The 18,324-nt window shown below is 47.2% G+C and overlaps 6 non-coding genes across 6 annotated transcripts; all 6 read left to right on the plus strand.

Annotated features, from left to right (window-relative positions):
* The first annotated feature begins 371 nt into the window (after nt 1-371).
* Nucleotides 372-443, plus strand: Trnai-uau (transfer RNA isoleucine (anticodon UAU)). The gene has a single exon. It is a non-coding gene; the product is annotated as a tRNA-Ile (tRNA).
* Nucleotides 444-5,224: 4,781 nt separating this feature from the next.
* Nucleotides 5,225-5,296, plus strand: Trnai-uau (transfer RNA isoleucine (anticodon UAU)). Its single transcript has one exon. It is a non-coding gene; the product is annotated as a tRNA-Ile (tRNA).
* A 1,382-nt stretch (nt 5,297-6,678) lies between these two features.
* Trnak-uuu (transfer RNA lysine (anticodon UUU)) lies at nt 6,679-6,750 on the plus strand. Its single transcript has one exon. It is a non-coding gene; the product is annotated as a tRNA-Lys (tRNA).
* A 3,317-nt stretch (nt 6,751-10,067) lies between these two features.
* Trnak-uuu (transfer RNA lysine (anticodon UUU)) lies at nt 10,068-10,139 on the plus strand. The gene has a single exon. It is a non-coding gene; the product is annotated as a tRNA-Lys (tRNA).
* A 4,771-nt stretch (nt 10,140-14,910) lies between these two features.
* Nucleotides 14,911-14,982, plus strand: Trnak-uuu (transfer RNA lysine (anticodon UUU)). Its single transcript has one exon. It is a non-coding gene; the product is annotated as a tRNA-Lys (tRNA).
* An 896-nt stretch (nt 14,983-15,878) lies between these two features.
* Trnak-uuu (transfer RNA lysine (anticodon UUU)) lies at nt 15,879-15,950 on the plus strand. Its single transcript has one exon. It is a non-coding gene; the product is annotated as a tRNA-Lys (tRNA).
* Nucleotides 15,951-18,324: the final 2,374 nt, after the last annotated feature.

Here is an 18,324-nt window from a genome sequence, read left to right on the forward strand (position 1 = left end):
TAAAAAAAAATGTGACGTTACTAACGGTTAAAAAAAATTCTAACCATCCCCATATGCCTTCTTTGGCGTTGTAGACTGCCGGCGTTTCTTTCTGTATTTCCTAACCAGCCCCTTATTTCCAAACCCTATTATCGTGCGAAAGCTTAGAGAGGGCCTCGGTTCTGGCAGCCTTGATGCCAAGGTAGAATAAGAGAGTTTCCCGCCAGTTACCCACTTATGACAGGCTGTAGACGTTCGCGTCACGCCCCCGGGGGTTGAAAAGAAGGTCCCCTTCTCCCCGTGCAGTCTGAGTGGCGCTGGCTACCACCCTCAAGCGTCAGATACAGTGTTAGTAAATATAAATACCCCAGGAAGTGAAGGAGGACACAGTCGCCCAGATAGCCGAATTGGTAAGGCATTCGAGATATAATCGAAAGGTGTGGGTTCGGTCCCCACTCTGGGCGCGTGTTTTTCTTTCTTTCTAACATAATTAATAATTTTAATATTAAAAAAAAAATGTGACGTCACTAACGGTTAAAAAAAATTCTAACCATCCCCCTATGCCTTCTTTGGCATTGTAGACTGCCGGCCTTTCTTTTTGTATTTCCTGACGAGCCCCTCATTTCCAAACCCTATTATCGTGCGAAAGCTTAGCGAGGGACTCGGTTCTGGCAGCCTGGATGCCAAGGTAGCATAAGAGGGTTTCCCGCCAGTTACCCACTTATGACAGGCTGTAGACGTTCGCGTAATGCCCCTGGGGGTTGAAAAGAAGGTCCCCTTCTCCCCGTGCAGTATGAGTGGCGCTGGCTACCACCCTCAAGCGTCAGATACAGTTGTAGTAAATATAAATACCCCAGAAAGTGAAGGAGGACACAGTCGCCCAGATAGCCGAATTGGTAAGGCATTCGAGATCTAATCGAAAGGCGTGGGTTCGGTCCCCACTCTGGGCGCGTGTTTTTGTTTCTTTCTAACGTAATTAATAATTATAATATAAAAAAAAAATGTGACGTCACAAACGGTTAAAAAAAAATTCTAACCATCCCCCTATGCCTTCTTTGGCGTTGTAGACTTCCGGCGTTTCTTTCTGTATTTCCTAACCAGCCCCTTATTTCCAAACCCTATTTTCGTGTGAAAGCTTAGCGAGGGCCTCGGTTCTGGCAGCCTTGTTGCCAAGGTAGCATAAGAGGGTTTCCCGCCAGTTACCCACTTATGACAGGCTGTAGACGTTCGCGTCACGCCCCCGGGGGTTGAAAAGAAGGTCCCCTTCTCCCCGTGCAGTCTGAGTGGCGCTGGCTACCACCCTCAAGCGTCAGATACAGTTGTAGTAAATATAAATACCCCAGAAAGTGAAGGAGGACACAGTCGCCCAGATAGCCGAATTGGTAAGGCATTCGAGATCTAATCGAAAGGCGTGGGTTCGGTCCCCACTCTGGGCGCGTGTTTTTCTTTCTTTCTAACGTAATTAATAATTATAATATTAAAAAAATATGCGACGTCACTAACGGTTAAAAAAAAATTCTAACCATCCCCCTATGCCTTCTTTGGCGTTGTAGACCGCCGGCATTTCTTTCTGTATTTCCTAACGAGCCCCTCATTTCCAAACCCTATTACCGTGCGAAAGCTTAGCGAGGGCCTCGGTTCAGGCAGCCTTGATGCCAAGGTAGCATAAGAGGGTTTCCCACCAGTTACCCACTTATGACAGGCTGTAGACGTTCGTGTCACGCCCCCAGGGGTTGAAAAGAAGGTCCCCTTCTCCCCGTGCAGTCTGAGTGGCGCTGGCTACCACCCTCAAGCGTCAGATACAGTTGTAGTAAATATAAATACCCCAGAAAGTGAAGGAGGACACAGTCGCCCAGATAGCCGAATTGGTAAGGCATTCGAGATCTAATCGAAAGGCGTGGGTTCGGTCCTCACTCTGGTCGCGAGTTTTTCTTTCTTTCTAACGTAATTAATATATAATATTAAAAAAAAATGTGACGTCACTAACGGTTAAAAAAAATTCTAACCATCCCCCTATGCCTTCTTTGGCATTGTAGACTGCCGGCGTTTCTTTCTGTATTTTCTAACGAGCCCCTCATTTCCATACCGTATTATCGTGCGAAAGCTTAGCTAGGGCCTCGGTTCTGGCAGCCTTGATGCCAAGGTAGCATAAGAGGGTTTCCTGCCAGTTACCCACTTATGAAAGGCGGTAGAAGTTCGCGTCACGCCCCCGGGGGTTGAAAAGAAGGTCCCCTTCTCCCCGTGCAGTCTTAGTGGCGCTGGCTACCACCCTCAAGCGTCAGATACAGTTGTAGTAAATATAAATACCCCAGAAAGTGAAGGAGGACACAGTCGCCCAGATAGCCGAATTGGTAAGGCATTCGAGATCTAATCGAAAGGCGAGGGTTCGGTCCCCATTCTGGGCGCGTGTTTTTCTTTCTGTGTAACGTAATTAATAATTATAATATTAAAAAAAAATGTGACGTCACTAACGGTTAAAAAAATTCTAACCATCCCCCTATGCCTTCTTTGGCGTTGTAGACTTCCGGCGTTTCTTTCTGTATTTCCTAACCAGCCCCTTATTTCCAAACCCTATTTTCGTGTGAAAGCTTAGCGAGGGCCTAGGTTCTGGCAGCCTTGATGCCAAGGTAGCATAAGAGGGTTTCCCGCCAGTTACCCACTTATGACAGGCTGTAGACGTTCGCGTCACGCCCCCGGGGGTTGAAAAGAAGTTCCCCTTCTCCCCGTGCAGTCTGAGTGGCGCTGGCTACCACCCTCAAGCGTCAGATACAGTGTTAGTAAATATAAATACCCCAGGAAGTGAAGGAGGACACAGTCGCCCAGATAGCCGAATTGGTAAGGCATTCGAGATCTAATCGAAAGGCGTGGGTTCGGTCCCCACTCTGGGCGCGTGTTTTGCTTTCTTTCTAACGTAATTAATAATTTTAATATTAAAAAAAAATGTGACGTCACTAATGGTTAAAAAAAATTCTAACCATCCCCCTATGCCTTCTTTGGCATTGTAGACTGCTGGCGTTTCTTTTTGTATTCCCTAACGAGCCCCTCATTTCCAAACCCTATTATCGTGCGAAAGCTTAGCGAGGGCCTCGGTTCTGGCAGCCTTGATGCCAAGGTAGCATAAGAGGGTTTCCCGCCAGTTACCCACTTATGACAGGCTGTAGACGTTCGCGTCACGCCCCCGGGGGTTGAAAAGAAGGTCCCCTTCTCCCCGTGCAGTCTGAGTGGCGCTGGCTACCACCCTCAAGCGTCAGATACAGTTGTGGTAAATATAAATACCCCAGAAAGTGAAGGAGGACACAGTCGCCCAGAGAGCCGAATTAGTGAGGCATTCGAGATCTAATCGAAAGGCGTGGGTTCGGTCCCCACTCTGGGCGCGTGTTTTTCTTTTTTTGTAACGTAATTAATAATTTTAATATTAAAAAAAAATGTGACGTCACTAACGGTTAAAAAAAAATTCTAACCATCCCCCTATGCCTTCTTTGGCATTGTAGACTGCCGGCGTTTCTTTTTGTATTTCCTGACGAGCCCCTCATTTCCAAACCCTATTATCGTGCGAAAGCTTAGCGAGGGACTCGGTTCTGGCAGCCTGGATGCCAAGGTAGCATAAGAGGGTTTCCCGCCAGTTACCCACTTATGACAGGCTGTAGACGTTCGCGTAATGCCCCCGGGGGTTGAAAAGAAGGTCCCCTTCTCCCCGTGCAGTATGAGTGGCGCTGGCTACCACCCTCAAGCGTCAGATACAGTTGTAGTAAATATAAATACCCCAGAAAGTGAAGGAGGACACAGTCGCCCAGATAGCCGAATTGGTAAGGCATTCGAGATCTAATCGAAAGGCTAGGGTTCGGTCCCCACTCTGGGCGCGTGTTTTTCTTTCTTTCTAACGTAATTAATAATTATAATATTAAAAAAAATGTGACGTCACAAACGGTTAAAAAAAAATTCTAACCATCCCCCTATGCCTTCTTTGGCGTTATAGACTGCCGGCGTTTCTTTCTGTGTTTCCTAACGAGCCCCTCATTTCCAAACCCTATTATCGTGCGAAAGCTTAGCGAGGGCCTCGGTTTTGGCAGCCTTGATGCCAAGGTAGCATAAGAGGGTTTCCCGCCAGTTACCCCCTTATGACAGGCTGTAGACGTTCGCGTCACGCCCCCGGGGGTTGAAAAGAAGTTCCCCTTCTCCCCGTGCAGTCTGGGTGGCGCTGGCTACCACCCTCAAGCGTCAGATACAGTGTTAGTAAATATTAATACCCCAGGAAGTGAAGGAGGACACAGTCGCCCAGATAGCCGAATTGGTAAGGCATTCGAGATCTAATCGAAAGCCGTGGGTTCGGTCCCCACTCTGGGCGCGTGTTTTGCTTTCTTTCTAACGTAATTAATAATTTTAATATTAAAAAAAATGTGGCGTCACTAATGGTTAAAAAAACAAATTCTAACCATCCCCCTATGCCTTCTTTGGCGTTGTAGACTGCTGGCGTTTCTTTTTGTATTTCCTAACGAGCCCCTCATTTCCAAACCCTATTATCGTTCGAAAGCTTAGCGAGGGCCTCGGTTCTGGCAGCCTTGATGCCAAGGTAGCATAAGAAGGTTTCCCGCCAGTTACCCACTTATGACAGGCTGTAGACGTTCGCGTCACGCCCCCGGGGGTTGAAAAGAAGGTCCCCTTCTCCCCGTGCAGTCTGAGTGGCACTGGCTACCACCCTCAAGCGTCAGATACAGTTGTGGTAAATATAAATACCCCAGAAAGTGAAGGAGGACACAGTCGCCCAGATAACCGAATTAGGGAGGCATTCGAGATCTAATCGAAAGGCGTGGGTTCGGTCCCCACTCTGGGCGCGTGTTTTTCTTTTTTTGTAACGTAATTAATAATTATAATATTAAAAAAAAATGTGACGTTACTAACGGTTAAAAAAAATTCTAACCATCCCCATATGCCTTCTTTGGCGTTGTAGACTGCCGGCGTTTCTTTCTGTATTTCCTAACCAGCCCCTTATTTCCAAACCCTATTATCGTGCGAAAGCTTAGAGAGGGCCTCGGTTCTGGCAGCCTTGATGCCAAGGTAGCATAAGAGAGTTTCCCGCCAGTTACCCACTTATGACAGGCTGTAGACGTTCGCGTCACGCCCCCGGGGGTTGAAAAGAAGGTCCCCTTGTCCCCGTGCAGTCTGAGTGGCGCTGGCTACCACCCTCAAGCGTCAGATACAGTGTTAGTAAATATAAATACCCCAGGAAGTGAAGGAGGACACAGTCGCCCAGATAGCCGAATTGGTAAGGCATTCGAGATATAATCGAAAGGTGTGGGTTCGGTCCCCACTCTGGGCGCGTGTTTTTCTTTCTTTCTAACATAATTAATAATTTTAATATTAAAAAAAAAATGTGACGTCACTAACGGTTAAAAAAAAATTCTAACCATCCCCCTATGCCTTCTTTGGCATTGTAGACTGCCGGCCTTTCTTTTTGTATTTCCTGACGAGCCCCTCATTTCCAAACCCTATTATCGTGCGAAAGCTTAGCGAGGGACTCGGTTCTGGCAGCCTGGATGCCAAGGTAGCATAAGAGGGTTTCCCGCCAGTTACCCACTTATGACAGGCTGTAGACGTTCGCGTAATGCCCCCGGGGGTTGAAAAGAAGGTCCCCTTCTCCCCGTGCAGTATGAGTGGCGCTGGCTACCACCCTCAAGCGTCAGATACAGTTGTAGTAAATATAATACCCCATAAAGTGAAGGAGAACACAGTCGCCCAGATAGCCGAATTGGTAAGGCATTCGAGATCTAATCGAAAGGCGTGGGTTCGGTCCCCACTCTGGGCGCGTGTTTTTCTTTCTTTCTAACGTAATTAATAATTATATTATTAAAAAAAATGTGACGTCATTAACGGTTAAAAAAATTCTAACCATCCCCCTATGCCTTCTGTGGCGTTGTAGACTGCCGGCGTTTCTTTCTGTATTTCCTAACGAGCCCCTCATTTCCAAACCCTATTATCGTGCGAAAGCTTAGCGAGGGCCTCGGTTGTGGCAGCCTTGATGCCAAGGTAGCATAAGAGGGTTTCCCGCCAGTTACCCACTTGTGACAGGCTGTAGACGTTCGCGTCACGCCCCCGCGGGTTGAAAAGAATATCCCCTTCTCCCCATGCAGTCTGAGTAGCGCTGGCTACCACCCTCAAGCGTCAGATACAGTTGTAGTAAATATAAATACCCCAGAAAGTGAAGGAGGGCACAGTCGCCCAGATAGCCAAATTGGTAAGGCATTCGAGATCTAATTGAAAGGCGTGGGTGTGGTCCCCACTCTGGGCGCGTATTTTTCTTTTTTTCTAACGTAATTAACAATTATAATATTAAAAAAAAATGTGACGTCACTAACGGTTAAAAAAAATTCTAACCATCCCCCTATGCCTTCTTTGGCGTTGTAGACTGCCAGCGTTTCTTTCTGTATTTCCTAACGAGCCCCTCATTTCCAAACCGTATTATCGTGCGAAAGCTTAGCTAGGGCCTCGGTTCTGGCAGCCTTGATGCCAAGGTAGCATAAGAGGGGTTCCCGCCAGTTACCCACTTATGACAGGCTGTAGACGTTCGCGTCACGCCCCCGGGGGTTGAAAAGAAGGTCCCCTTCTCCCCGTGCAGTCTGAGTGGCGCTGGCTACCACCCTCAAGCGTCAGATACAGTGTTAGTAAATATAAATACCCCAGAAAGTGAAGGAGGACACAGTCGCCCAGATAGCCGAATTGGTAAGGCATTCGAGATTTAATCGAAAGGCGTGGGTTCGGTCCCCACTCTGAGCGCGTGTTTTTCTTTTTTTCTAACGTAATTAATAATTTGAATATTAAAAAAAAATGTGACGTCAATAACGGTAAAAAAAATTCTAATCATCCCCCTATGCCTTCTTTGGCATTGTACACTGCCGGCGTTTCTTTTTGTATTTCCTAACGAGCCCCTCATTTCTAAAACCTATTATCGTGCAAAAGCTTAGCGAGGGCCTCGGTTCTGGCAGCCTTGATGCCAAGGTAGCATAAGAGGGTTTCCCGCCAGTTACCCACTTATGACAGGCTGTAGACGTTCGCGTCAAGCCCCCTGGGGTTAAAAAGATGGTTTCCTTCTCCCCGTGCAGTCTGATTGGCGCTGGCTACCACCCTCAAGCGTCAGATACAGTTGTAGTAAATATAATACCCCATAAAGTGAAGGAGAACACAGTCGCCCAGATAGCCGAATTGGTAAGGCATTCGAGATCTAATCGAAAGGCGTGGGTTCGGTCCCCACTCTGGGCGCGTGTTTTTCTTTCTTTCTAACGTAATTAATAATTATATTATTAAAAAAATTGTGACGTCATTAACGGTTAAAAAAAATTCTAACCATCCCCCTATGCCTTCTGTGGCGTTGTAGACTGCCGGCGTTTCTTTCTGTATTTCCTAACGAGCCCCTCATTTCCAAACCCTATTATCGTGCGAAAGCTTAGCGAGGGCCTCGGTTGTGGCAGCCTTGATGCCAAGGTAGCATAAGAGGGTTTCCCGCCAGTTACCCACTTATGACAGGCTGTAGACGTTCGCGTCACGCCCCCGCGGGTTGAAAAGAAGGTCCCCTTCTCCCCATGCAGTCTGAGTAGCGCTGGCTACCACCCTCAAGCGTCAGATACAGTTGTAGTAAATATAAATACCCCAGAAAGTGAAGGAGGACACGGTCGCCCAGATAGCCGAATTGGTAAGGCATTCAAGATCTAATCGAAAGGCGTGGGTTCGGTACCCACTCTGGGCACGTGTTTTTCTTTCTTTCTAACGTAATTAATAATTATAATATTAAAAAAAAATGTGACGGCACTAACGGTTAAAAAAAATTCTAACCATCCCCCTATGCCTTCTTTGGCGTTGTAGACTGCCGGCGTTTCTTTCTGTATTTCCTAACGAGCCCCTCATTTCCAAACCCTATTATCGTGCGAAAGCTTAGCGAGGGACTCGGTTCTGGCAGCCTTGATGCCAAGGTAGCATAAGAGGGTTTCCCGCCAGTTACCCACTTATGACAGGCTGTAGACGTTCGCGTAATGCCCCCGGGGGTTGAAAAGAAGGTCCCCTTCTCCCCGTGCAGTACGAGTGGTGCTGGCTACCACCCTCAAGCGTCAGATACAGTTGTAGTAAATATAAATACCCCAGAAAGTGAAGGAGGACACAGTCGCCCAGATAGCCGAATTGGTAAGGCATTCGAGATCTAATCGAAAGGCGTGGGTTCGGTCCCCACTCTGGGCGCGTGTTTTTCTTTCTTTCTAACGTAATTAATAATTATAATATTAAAAAAATGTGACATCACTAACGGTTAAAAAAAAATTCTAACCATCCCCCTATGCCTTCTTTGGCGTTGTAGACTGCCGGCGTTTCTTTCTGTGTTTCCTAACGAGCCCCTCATTTCCAAACCCTATTATCGTGCGAAAGCTTAGCGAGGGCCTCGGTTTTGGCAACCTTGATGCCAAGGTAGCATAAGAGGGTTTCCCGCCAGTTACCCACTTATGACAGGCTGTAGACGTTCGCGTCACGCCCCCGGGGGTTGAAAAAAAGTTCCCCTTCTCCCCGTGCAGTCTTAGTGGCGCTGGCTACCACCCTCAAGCGTCAGATACAGTTGTAGTAATTATAAATACCCCAGAATGTGAAGGAGGACACAGTCGCCCAGATTGCCAAATTGGTAAGGCATTCGAGATCTAATCGAAAGGCGTGGGTTCGGTCCCCACTCTGGGCGCGTGTTTTTCTTTCTTTCTAACGTAATTAATAATTATAATATTAAAAAAAAATGTGACGTCACTAACGGTTAAAAAAAATTCTAACCATCCCCCTATGCCTTCTTTGGCGTTGTAGACTGCCGGCGTTTCTTTCTGTATTTCCTAACGAGCACCTCATTTCCAAACCCTATTATCGTGCGAAAGCTTAGCGAGGGCCTCGGTTCTGCCAGCCTTGATGCCAAGGTAGCATAAGAGGGTTTCCCGCCAGTTACCCACTTATGACAGGCTGAAGACGTTCGCGTCACGCCCCCAGGGGTTGAAAAGAAGGTCCCCTTCTCCCCGTGCAGTCTGAGTGGCGCTGGCTACCACCCTCAAGCGTCAGATACAGTTGTAGTAAATATAAATACCCCAGAAAGTGAAGGAAGACACAGTCGCCCAGATAGCCGAATTGGTAAGGCATTCGAGATCTAATCGAAAGGCGTGGGTTCGGTCCCCACTCTGGGCGCGTGTTTTTCTTTCTTTCTAACGTAAATTATAATTATAATATTAAAAAAAATGTGACGTCATAACGGTTAAAAAAAATTCTAACCATCCCCCTATGCCTTCTTTGGTGTTGTAGACTGCCAGCGTTTCTTTCTGTATTTCCTAACGAGCCCCTCATTTCCAAACCGTATTATCGTGCGAAAGCTTAGCTAGGGCCTCGGTTCTGGCAGCCTTGATGCCAATGTAGCATAAGAGGGTTTCCCGCCAGTTACCCACTTATGACAGGCTGTAGACGTTCGCGTCACGCCCACGGGGATTGAAAAGAAGGTCCCCTTCTCCCCGTGCAGTCTGAGTGGCGCTGGCTACCACCCTCAAGCGTCAGATACAGTTGTAGTAAATATAAATACCCCAGAAAGTGAAGGAGGGCACAGTCGCCCAGATAGCCAAATTGGTAAGGCATTCGAGATCTAATTGAAAGGCGTGGGTGTGGTCCCCACTCTGGGCGCGTATTTTTCTTTCTTTCTAACGTAATTAACAATTATAATATGAAAAAAAAATGTGACGTCACTAACGGTTAAAAAAAATTCTAACCATCCCCCTATGCCTTCTTTGGCGTTGTAGACTGCCAGCGTTTCTTTCTGTATTTCCTAACGAGCCCCTCATTTCCAAACCGTATTATCGTGCGAAAGCTTAGCTAGGGCCTCGGTTCTGGCAGCCTTGATGCCAAGGTAGCATAAGAGGGTTTCCCGCCAGTTACCCACTTATGACAGGCTGTAGACGTTCGCGTCACGCCCCCGGGGGTTGAAAAGAAGGTCCCCTTCTCCCCGTGCAGTCTGAGTGGCGCTGGCTACCACCCTCAAGCGTCAGATACAGTGTTAGTAAATATAAATACCCCAGAAAGTGAAGGAGGACACAGTCGCCCAGATAGCCGAATTGGTAAGGCATTCGAGATTTAATCGAAAGGCGTGGGTTCGGTCCCCACTCTGAGCGCGTGTTTTTCTTTTTTTCTAACGTAATTAATAATTTGAATATTAAAAAAAAATGTGACGTCAATAACGGTAAAAAAAAATTCTAATCATCCCCCTATGCCTTCTTTGGCATTGTACACTGCCGGCGTTTCTTTTTGTATTTCCTAACGAGCCCCTCATTTCTAAAACCTATTATCGTGCGAAAGCTTAGCGAGGGCCTCGGTTCTGGCAGCCTTGATGCCAAGGTAGCATAAGAGGGTTTCCCGCCAGTTACCCACTTATGACAGGCTGTAGACGTTCGCGTCAAGCCCCCTGGGGTTAAAAAGAAGGTTTCCTTCTCCCCGTGCAGTCTGATTGGCGCTGGCTACCACCCTCAAGCGTCAGATACAGTTGTAGTAAATATAATACCCCATAAAGTGAAGGAGAACACAGTCGCCCAGATAGCCGAATTGGTAAGGCATTCGAGATCTAATCGAAAGGCGTGGGTTCGGTCCCCACTCTGGGCGCGTGTTTTTCTTTCTTTCTAACGTAATTAATAATTATATTATTAAAAAAAATGTGACGTCATTAACGGTTAAAAAAAATTCTAACCATCCCCCTATGCCTTCTGTGGCGTTGTAGACTGCCGGCGTTTCTTTCTGTATTTCCTAACGAGCCCCTCATTTCCAAACCCTATTATCGTGCGAAAGCTTAGCGAGGGCCTCGGTTGTGGCAGCCTTGATGCCAAGGTAGCATAAGAGGGTTTCCCGCCAGTTACCCACTTATGACAGGCTGTAGACGTTCGCGTCACGCCCCCGCGGGTTGAAAAGAAGGTCCCCTTCTCCCCATGCAGTCTGAGTAGCGCTGGCTACCACCCTCAAGCGTCAGATACAGTTGTAGTAAATATAAATACCCCAGAAAGTGAAGGAGGACACAGTCGCCCAGATAGCCGAATTGGTAAGGCATTCGAGATCTAATCGAAAGGCGTGGGTTCGGTACCCACTCTGGGCACGTGTTTTTCTTTCTTTCTAACGTAATTAATAATTATAATATTAAAAAAAATGTGACGGCACTAACGGTTAAAAAAAATTCTTACCATCCCCCTATGCCTTCTTTGGCGTTGTAGACTGCCGGCGTTTCTTTCTGTATTTCCTAACGAGCCCCTCATTTCCAAACCCTATTATCGTGCGAAAGCTTAGCGAGGGACTCGGTTCTGGCAGCCTTGATGCCAAGGTAGCATAAGAGGGTTTCCCGCCAGTTACCCACTTATGACAGGCTGTAGACGTTCGCGTAATGCCCCCTGGGGTTGAAAAGAAGGTCCCCTTCTCCCCGTGCAGTACGAGTGGCGCTGGCTACCACCCTCAAGCGTCAGATACAGTTGTAGTAAATATAAATACTCCAGAAAGTGAAGGAGGACACAGTCGCCCAGATAGCCGAATTGGTAAGGCATTCGAGATCTAATCGAAAGGCGTGGGTTCGGTCCCCACTCTGGGCGCGTGTTTTTCTTTCTTTCTAACGTAATTAATAATTATAATATTAAAAAAAATGTGACATCACTAACGGTTAAAAAAAAATTCTAACCATCCCCCTATGCCTTCTTTGGCGTTGTAGACTGCCGGCGTTTCTTTCTGTGTTTCCTAACGAGCCCCTCATTTCAAAACCCTATTATCGTGCGAAAGCTTAGCGAGGGCCTCGGTTTTGGCAACCTTGATGCCAAGGTAGCATAAGAGGGTTTCCCGCCAGTTACCCACTTATGACAGGCTGTAGACGTTCGCGTCACGCCCCCGGGGGTTGAAAAAAAGTTCCCCTTCTCCCCGTGCAGTCTTAGTGGCGCTGGCTACCACCCTCAAGCGTCAGATACAGTTGTAGTAATTATAAATACCCCAGAATGTGAAGGAGGACACAGTCGCCCAGATTGCCAAATTGGTAAGGCATTCGAGATCTAATCGAAAGGCGTGGGTTCGGTCCCCACTCTGGGCGCGTGTTTTTCTTTCTTTCTAACGTAATTAATAATTATAATATTAAAAAAAAATGTGACGTCACTAACGGTTAAAAAAAATTCTAACCATCCCCCTATGCCTTCTTTGGCGTTGTAGACTGCCGGCGTTTCTTTCTGTATTTCCTAACGAGCACCTCATTTCCAAACCCTATTATCGTGCGAAAGCTTAGCGAGGGCCTCGGTTCTGCCAGCCTTGATGCCAAGGTAGCATAAGAGGGTTTCCCGCCAGTTACCCACTTATGACAGGCTGAAGACGTTCGCGTCACGCCCCCGCGGGTTGAAAAGAAGGTCCCCTTCTCCCCATGCAGTCTGAGTAGCGCTGGCTACCACCCTCAAGCGTCAGATACAGTTGTAGTAAATATAAATACCCCAGAAAGTGAAGGAGGACACAGTCGCCCAGATAGCCGAATTGGTAAGGCATTCGAGATCTAATCGAAAGGCGTGGGTTCGGTACCCACTCTGGGCACGTGTTTTTCTTTCTTTCTAACGTAATTAATAATTATAATATTAAAAAAAATGTGACGGCACTAACGGTTAAAAAAAATTCTAACCATCCCCCTATGCCTTCTTTGGCGTTGTAGACTGCCGGCGTTTCTTTCTGTATTTCCTAACGAGCCCCTCATTTCCAAACTCTATTATCGTGCGAAAGCTTAGCGAGGGACTCGGTTCTGGCAGCCTTGATGCCAAGGTAGCATAAGAGGGTTTCCCGCCAGTTACCCACTTATGACAGGCTGTAGACGTTCGCGTAATGCCCCCGGGGGTTGAAAAGAAGGTCCCCTTCTCCCCGTGCAGTACGAGTGGCGCTGGCTACCACCCTCAAGCGTCAGATACAGTTGTAGTAAATATAAATACCCCAGAAAGTGAAGGAGGACACAGTCGCCCAGATAGCCGAATTGGTAAGGCATTCGAGATCTAATCGAAAGGCGTGGGTTCGGTCCCCACTCTGGGCGCGTGTTTTTCTTTCTTTCTAACGTAATTAATAATTATAATATTAAAAAAAATGTGACATCACTAATGGTTAAAAAAAAATTCTAACCATCCCCCTATGCCTTCTTTGGCGTTGTAGACTGCCGGCGTTTCTTTCTGTGTTTCCTAACGAGCCCCTCATTTCCAAACCCTATTATCGTGCGAAAGCTTAGCGAGGGCCTCGGTTTTGGCAACCTTGATGCCAAGGTAGCATAAGAGGGTTTCCCGCCAGTTACCCACTTATGACAGGCTGTAGACGTTCGCGTCACGCCCCCGGGGGTTGAAAAAAAGTTCCCCTTCTCCCCGTGCAGTCTTAGTGGCGCTGGCTACCACCCTCAAGCGTCAGATACAGTTGTAGTAATTATAAATACCCCAGAATGTGAAGGAGGACACAGTCGCCCAGATTGCCAAATTGGTAAGGCATTCGAGATCTAATCGAAAGGCGTGGGTTCGGTCCCCACTCTGGGCGCGTGTTTTTCTTTCTTTCTAACGTAATTAATAATTATAATATTAAAAAAAATGTGACATCACTAATGGTTAAAAAAAAATTCTAACCATCCCCCTATGCCTTCTTTGGCGTTGTAGACTGCCGGCGTTTCTTTGTGTGTTTCCTAACGAGCCCCTCATTTCCAAACCCTATTATCGTGCGAAAGCTTAGCGAGGGCCTCGGTTTTGGCAACCTTGATGCCAAGGTAGCCTAAGAGGGTTTCCCGCCAGTTACCCACTTATGACAGGCTGTAGACGTTCGCGTCACGCCCCCGGGGGTTGAAAAAAAGTTCCCCTTCTCCCCGTGCAGTCTTAGTGGCGCTGGCTACCACCCTCAAGCGTCAGATACAGTTGTAGTAATTATAAATACCCCAGAATGTGAAGGAGGACACAGTCGCCCAGATTGCCAAATTGGTAAGGCATTCGAGATCTAATCGAAAGGCGTGGGTTCGGTCCCCACTCTGGGCGCGTGTTTTTCTTTCTTTCTAACGTAATTAATAATTATAATATTAAAAAAAAATGTGACGTCATAACGGTTAAAAAAATTCTAACCATCCCCCTATGCCTTCTTTGGTGTTGTAGACTGCCAGCGTTTCTTTCTGTATTTCCTAACGAGCCCCTCATTTCCAAACCGTATTATCGTGCGAAAGCTTAGCTAGGGCCTCGGTTCTGGCAGCCTAATGCCAATGTAGCATAAGAGGGTTTCCCGCCAGTTACCCACTTATGACAGGCTGTAGACGTTCGCGTCACGCCCACGGGGATTGAAAAGAAGGTCCCCTTCTCCCCGTGCAGTCTGAGTGGCGCTGGCTACCACCCTCAAGCGTCAGATACAGTTGTAGTAAATATAAATACCCCAGAAAGTGAAGGAGGGCACAGTCGCCCAGATAGCCAAATTGGTAAGGCATTCGAGATCTAATTGAAAGGCGTGGGTGTGGTCCCCACTCTGGGCGCGTATTTTTCTTTCTTTCTAACGTAATTAACAATTATAATATTAAAAAAAAATGTGACGTCACTAACGGTTAAAAAAAATTCTAACCATCCCCCTATGCCTTCTTTGGCGTTGTAGACTGCCAGCGTTTCTTTCTGTATTTCCTAACGAGCCCCTCATTTCCAAACCGTATTATCGTGCGAAAGCTTAGCTAGGGCCTCGGTTCTGGCAGCCTTGATGCCAAGGTAGCATAAGAGGGTTTCCCGCCAGTTACCCACTTATGACAGGCTGTAGACGTTCGCGTCACGCCCCCGGGGGTTGAAAAGAAGGTCCCCTTCTCCCCGTGCAGTCTGAGTGGCGCTGGCTACCACCCTCAAGCGTCAGATACAGTGTTAGTAAATATAAATACCCCAGAAAGTGAAGGAGGACACAGTCGCCCAGATAGCCGAATTGGTAAGGCATTCGAGATTTAATCGAAAGGCGTGGGTTCGGTCCCCACTCTGAGCGCGTGTTTTTCTTTTTTTCTAACGTAATTAATAATTTGAATATTAAAAAAAATGTGACGTCAATAACGGTAAAAAAAAAATTCTAATCATCCCCCTATGCCTTCTTTGGCATTGTACACTGCCGGCGTTTCTTTTTGTATTTCCTAACGAGCCCCTCATTTCTAAAACCTATTATCGTGCGAAAGCTTAGCGAGGGCCTCGGTTCTGGCAGCCTTGATGCCAAGGTAGCATAAGAGGGTTTCCCGCCAGTTACCCACTTATGACAGGCTGTAGACGTTCGCGTCAAGCCCCCTGGGGTTAAAAAGAAGGTTTCCTTCTCCCCGTGCAGTCTGATTGGCGCTGGCTACCACCCTCAAGCGTCAGATACAGTTGTAGTAAATATAATACCCCATAAAGTGAAGGAGAACACAGTCGCCCAGATAGCCGAATTGGTAAGGCATTCGAGATCTAATCGAAAGGCGTGGGTTCGGTCCCCACTCTGGGCGCGTGTTTTTCTTTCTTTCTAACGTAATTAATAATTATATTATTAAAAAAAATGTGACGTCATTAACGGTTAAAAAAAATTCTAACCATCCCCCTATGCCTTCTGTGGCGTTGTAGACTGCCGGCGTTTCTTTCTGTATTTCCTAACGAGCCCCTCATTTCCAAACCCTATTATCGTGCGAAAGCTTAGCGAGGGCCTCGGTTGTGGCAGCCTTGATGCCAAGGTAGCATAAGAGGGTTTCCCGCCAGTTACCCACTTATGACAGGCTGTAGACGTTCGCGTCACGCCCCCGCGGGTTGAAAAGAAGGTCCCCTTCTCCCCATGCAGTCTGAGTAGCGCTGGCTACCACCCTCAAGCGTCAGATACAGTTGTAGTAAATATAAATACCCCAGAAAGTGAAGGAGGACACAGTCGCCCAGATAGCCGAATTGGTAAGGCATTCGAGATTTAATCGAAAGGCGTGGGTTCGGTACCCACTCTGGGCACGTGTTTTTCTTTCTTTCTAACGTAATTAATAATTATAATATTAAAAAAAAATGTGACGGCACTAACGGTTAAAAAAAATTCTTACCATCCCCCTATGCCTTCTTTGGCGTTGTAGACTGCCGGCGTTTCTTTCTGTATTTCCTAACGAGCCCCTCATTTCCAAACCCTATTATCGTGCGAAAGCTTAGCGAGGGACTCGGTTCTGGCAGCCTTGATGCCAAGGTAGCATAAGAGGGTTTCCCGCCAGTTACCCACTTATGACAGGCTGTAGACGTTCGCGTAATGCCCCCGGGGGTTGAAAAGAAGGTCCCCTTCTCCCCGTGCAGTACGAGTGGCGCTGGCTACCACCCTCAAGCGTCAGATACAGTTGTAGTAAATATAAATACTCCAGAAAGTGAAGGAGGACACAGTCGCCCAGATAGCCGAATTGGTAAGGCATTCGAGATCTAATCGAAAGGCGTGGGTTCGGTCCCCACTCTGGGCGCGTGTTTTTCTTTCTTTCTAACGTAATTAATAATTATAATATTAAAAAAAATGTGACATCACTAACGGTTAAAAAAAAATTCTAACCATCCCCCTATGCCTTCTTTGGCGTTGTAGACTGCCGGCGTTTCTTTCTGTGTTTCCTAACGAGCCCCTCATTTCAAAACCCTATTATCGTGCGAAAGCTTAGCGAGGGCCTCGGTTTTGGCAACCTTGATGCCAAGGTAGCATAAGAGGGTTTCCCGCCAGTTACCCACTTATGACAGGCTGTAGACGTTCGCGTCACGCCCCCGGGGGTTGAAAAAAAGTTCCCCTTCTCCCCGTGCAGTCTTAGTGGCGCTGGCTACCACCCTCAAGCGTCAGATACAGTTGTAGTAATTATAAATACCCCAGAATGTGAAGGAGGACACAGTCGCCCAGATTGCCAAATTGGTAAGGCATTCGAGATCTAATCGAAAGGCGTGGGTTCGGTCCCCACTCTGGGCGCGTGTTTTTCTTTCTTTCTAACGTAATTAATAATTATAATATTAAAAAAAAATGTGACGTCACTAACGGTTAAAAAAAATTCTAACCATCCCCCTATGCCTTCTTTGGCGTTGTAGACTGCCGGCGTTTCTTTCTGTATTTCCTAACGAGCACCTCATTTCCAAACCCTATTATCGTGCGAAAGCTTAGCGAGGGCCTCGGTTCTGCCAGCCTTGATGCCAAGGTAGCATAAGAGGGTTTCCCGCCAGTTACCCACTTATGACAGGCTGAAGACGTTCGCGTCACGCCCCCAGGGGTTGAAAAGAAGGTCCCCTTCTCCCCGTGCAGTCTGAGTGGCGCTGGCTACCACCCTCAAGCGTCAGATACAGTTGTAGTAAATATAAATACCCAGGAAAGTGAAGGAGGACACAGTCGCCCAGATAGCCGAATTGGTAAGGCATTCGAGATCTAATCGAAAGGCATGGGTTCGGTCCCCACTCTGGGCACGTGTTTTTCTTTCTTTCTAACGTAATAATTAATTATAATATTAAAAAAAATGTGACGTCACTAACGGTTAAAAAAAATTCTAACCATCCCCCTATGCCTTCTTTGGCGTTGTAGACTGCCGGCGCTTCTTTCTGTATTTCCTAACGAGCCCCTCATTTCCAAACCCTATTATCGTGCGAAAGCTTAGCGAGGGCCTCGGTTCTGGCAGCCTTGATGCCAAGGTAGCATAAGAGGGTTTCCCGCCAGTTACACACTTATGACAGGCTGTAGACGTTCGCGTAATGCCCCCGGGGGTTGAAAAGAAGGTCCCCTTCTCCCCGTGCAGTACGAGTGGCGCTGGCTACCACCCTCAAGCGTCAGATACAGTTGTAGTAAATATAAATACCCCAGAAAGTGAAGGAGGACACAGTCGCCCAGATAGCCGAATTGGTAAGGCATTCGAGATCTAATCGAAAGGCGTGGGTTCGGTCCCTACTCTGGGCGCGTGTTTTTCTTTCTTTCTAACGTAATTAATAATTATAATATTAAAAAAAAATGTGACGTCACTAACGGTTAAAAAAAATTCTAACCATCCCCCTATGCCTTCTTTGGCGTTGTAGACTGCCGGCGTTTCTTTCTGTATTTGCTAACGAGCCCCTCATTTCCAAACCCTATTATCGTGCGAAAGCTTAGCGAGGGCCTCGGTTGTGGCAGCCTTGATGCCAAGGTAGCATAAGAGGGTTTTCCGCCAGTTACCCACTTATGACAGGCTGTAGACGTTCGCGTCACGCCCCCGGGGGTTGAAAATAAGGTCCCCTTCTCCCCGTGCAGTCTGAGTGGTGCTGGCTACCACCCTCAAGCGTCAGATACAGTTTTAGTAAATATAAATACCCCAGAAAGTAAAGCAGGACACAATCGCCCAGATAGCCGAAGTGGTAA

The sequence above is a fragment of the Haemaphysalis longicornis genome, unplaced genomic scaffold (assembly GCF_048455015.1).
Source record: "Haemaphysalis longicornis isolate Haplotype H1 unplaced genomic scaffold, Haemaphysalis longicornis Haplotype H1 scaffold_10, whole genome shotgun sequence".
Taxonomy (NCBI): Eukaryota; Metazoa; Arthropoda; class Arachnida; order Ixodida; family Ixodidae; genus Haemaphysalis; species Haemaphysalis longicornis.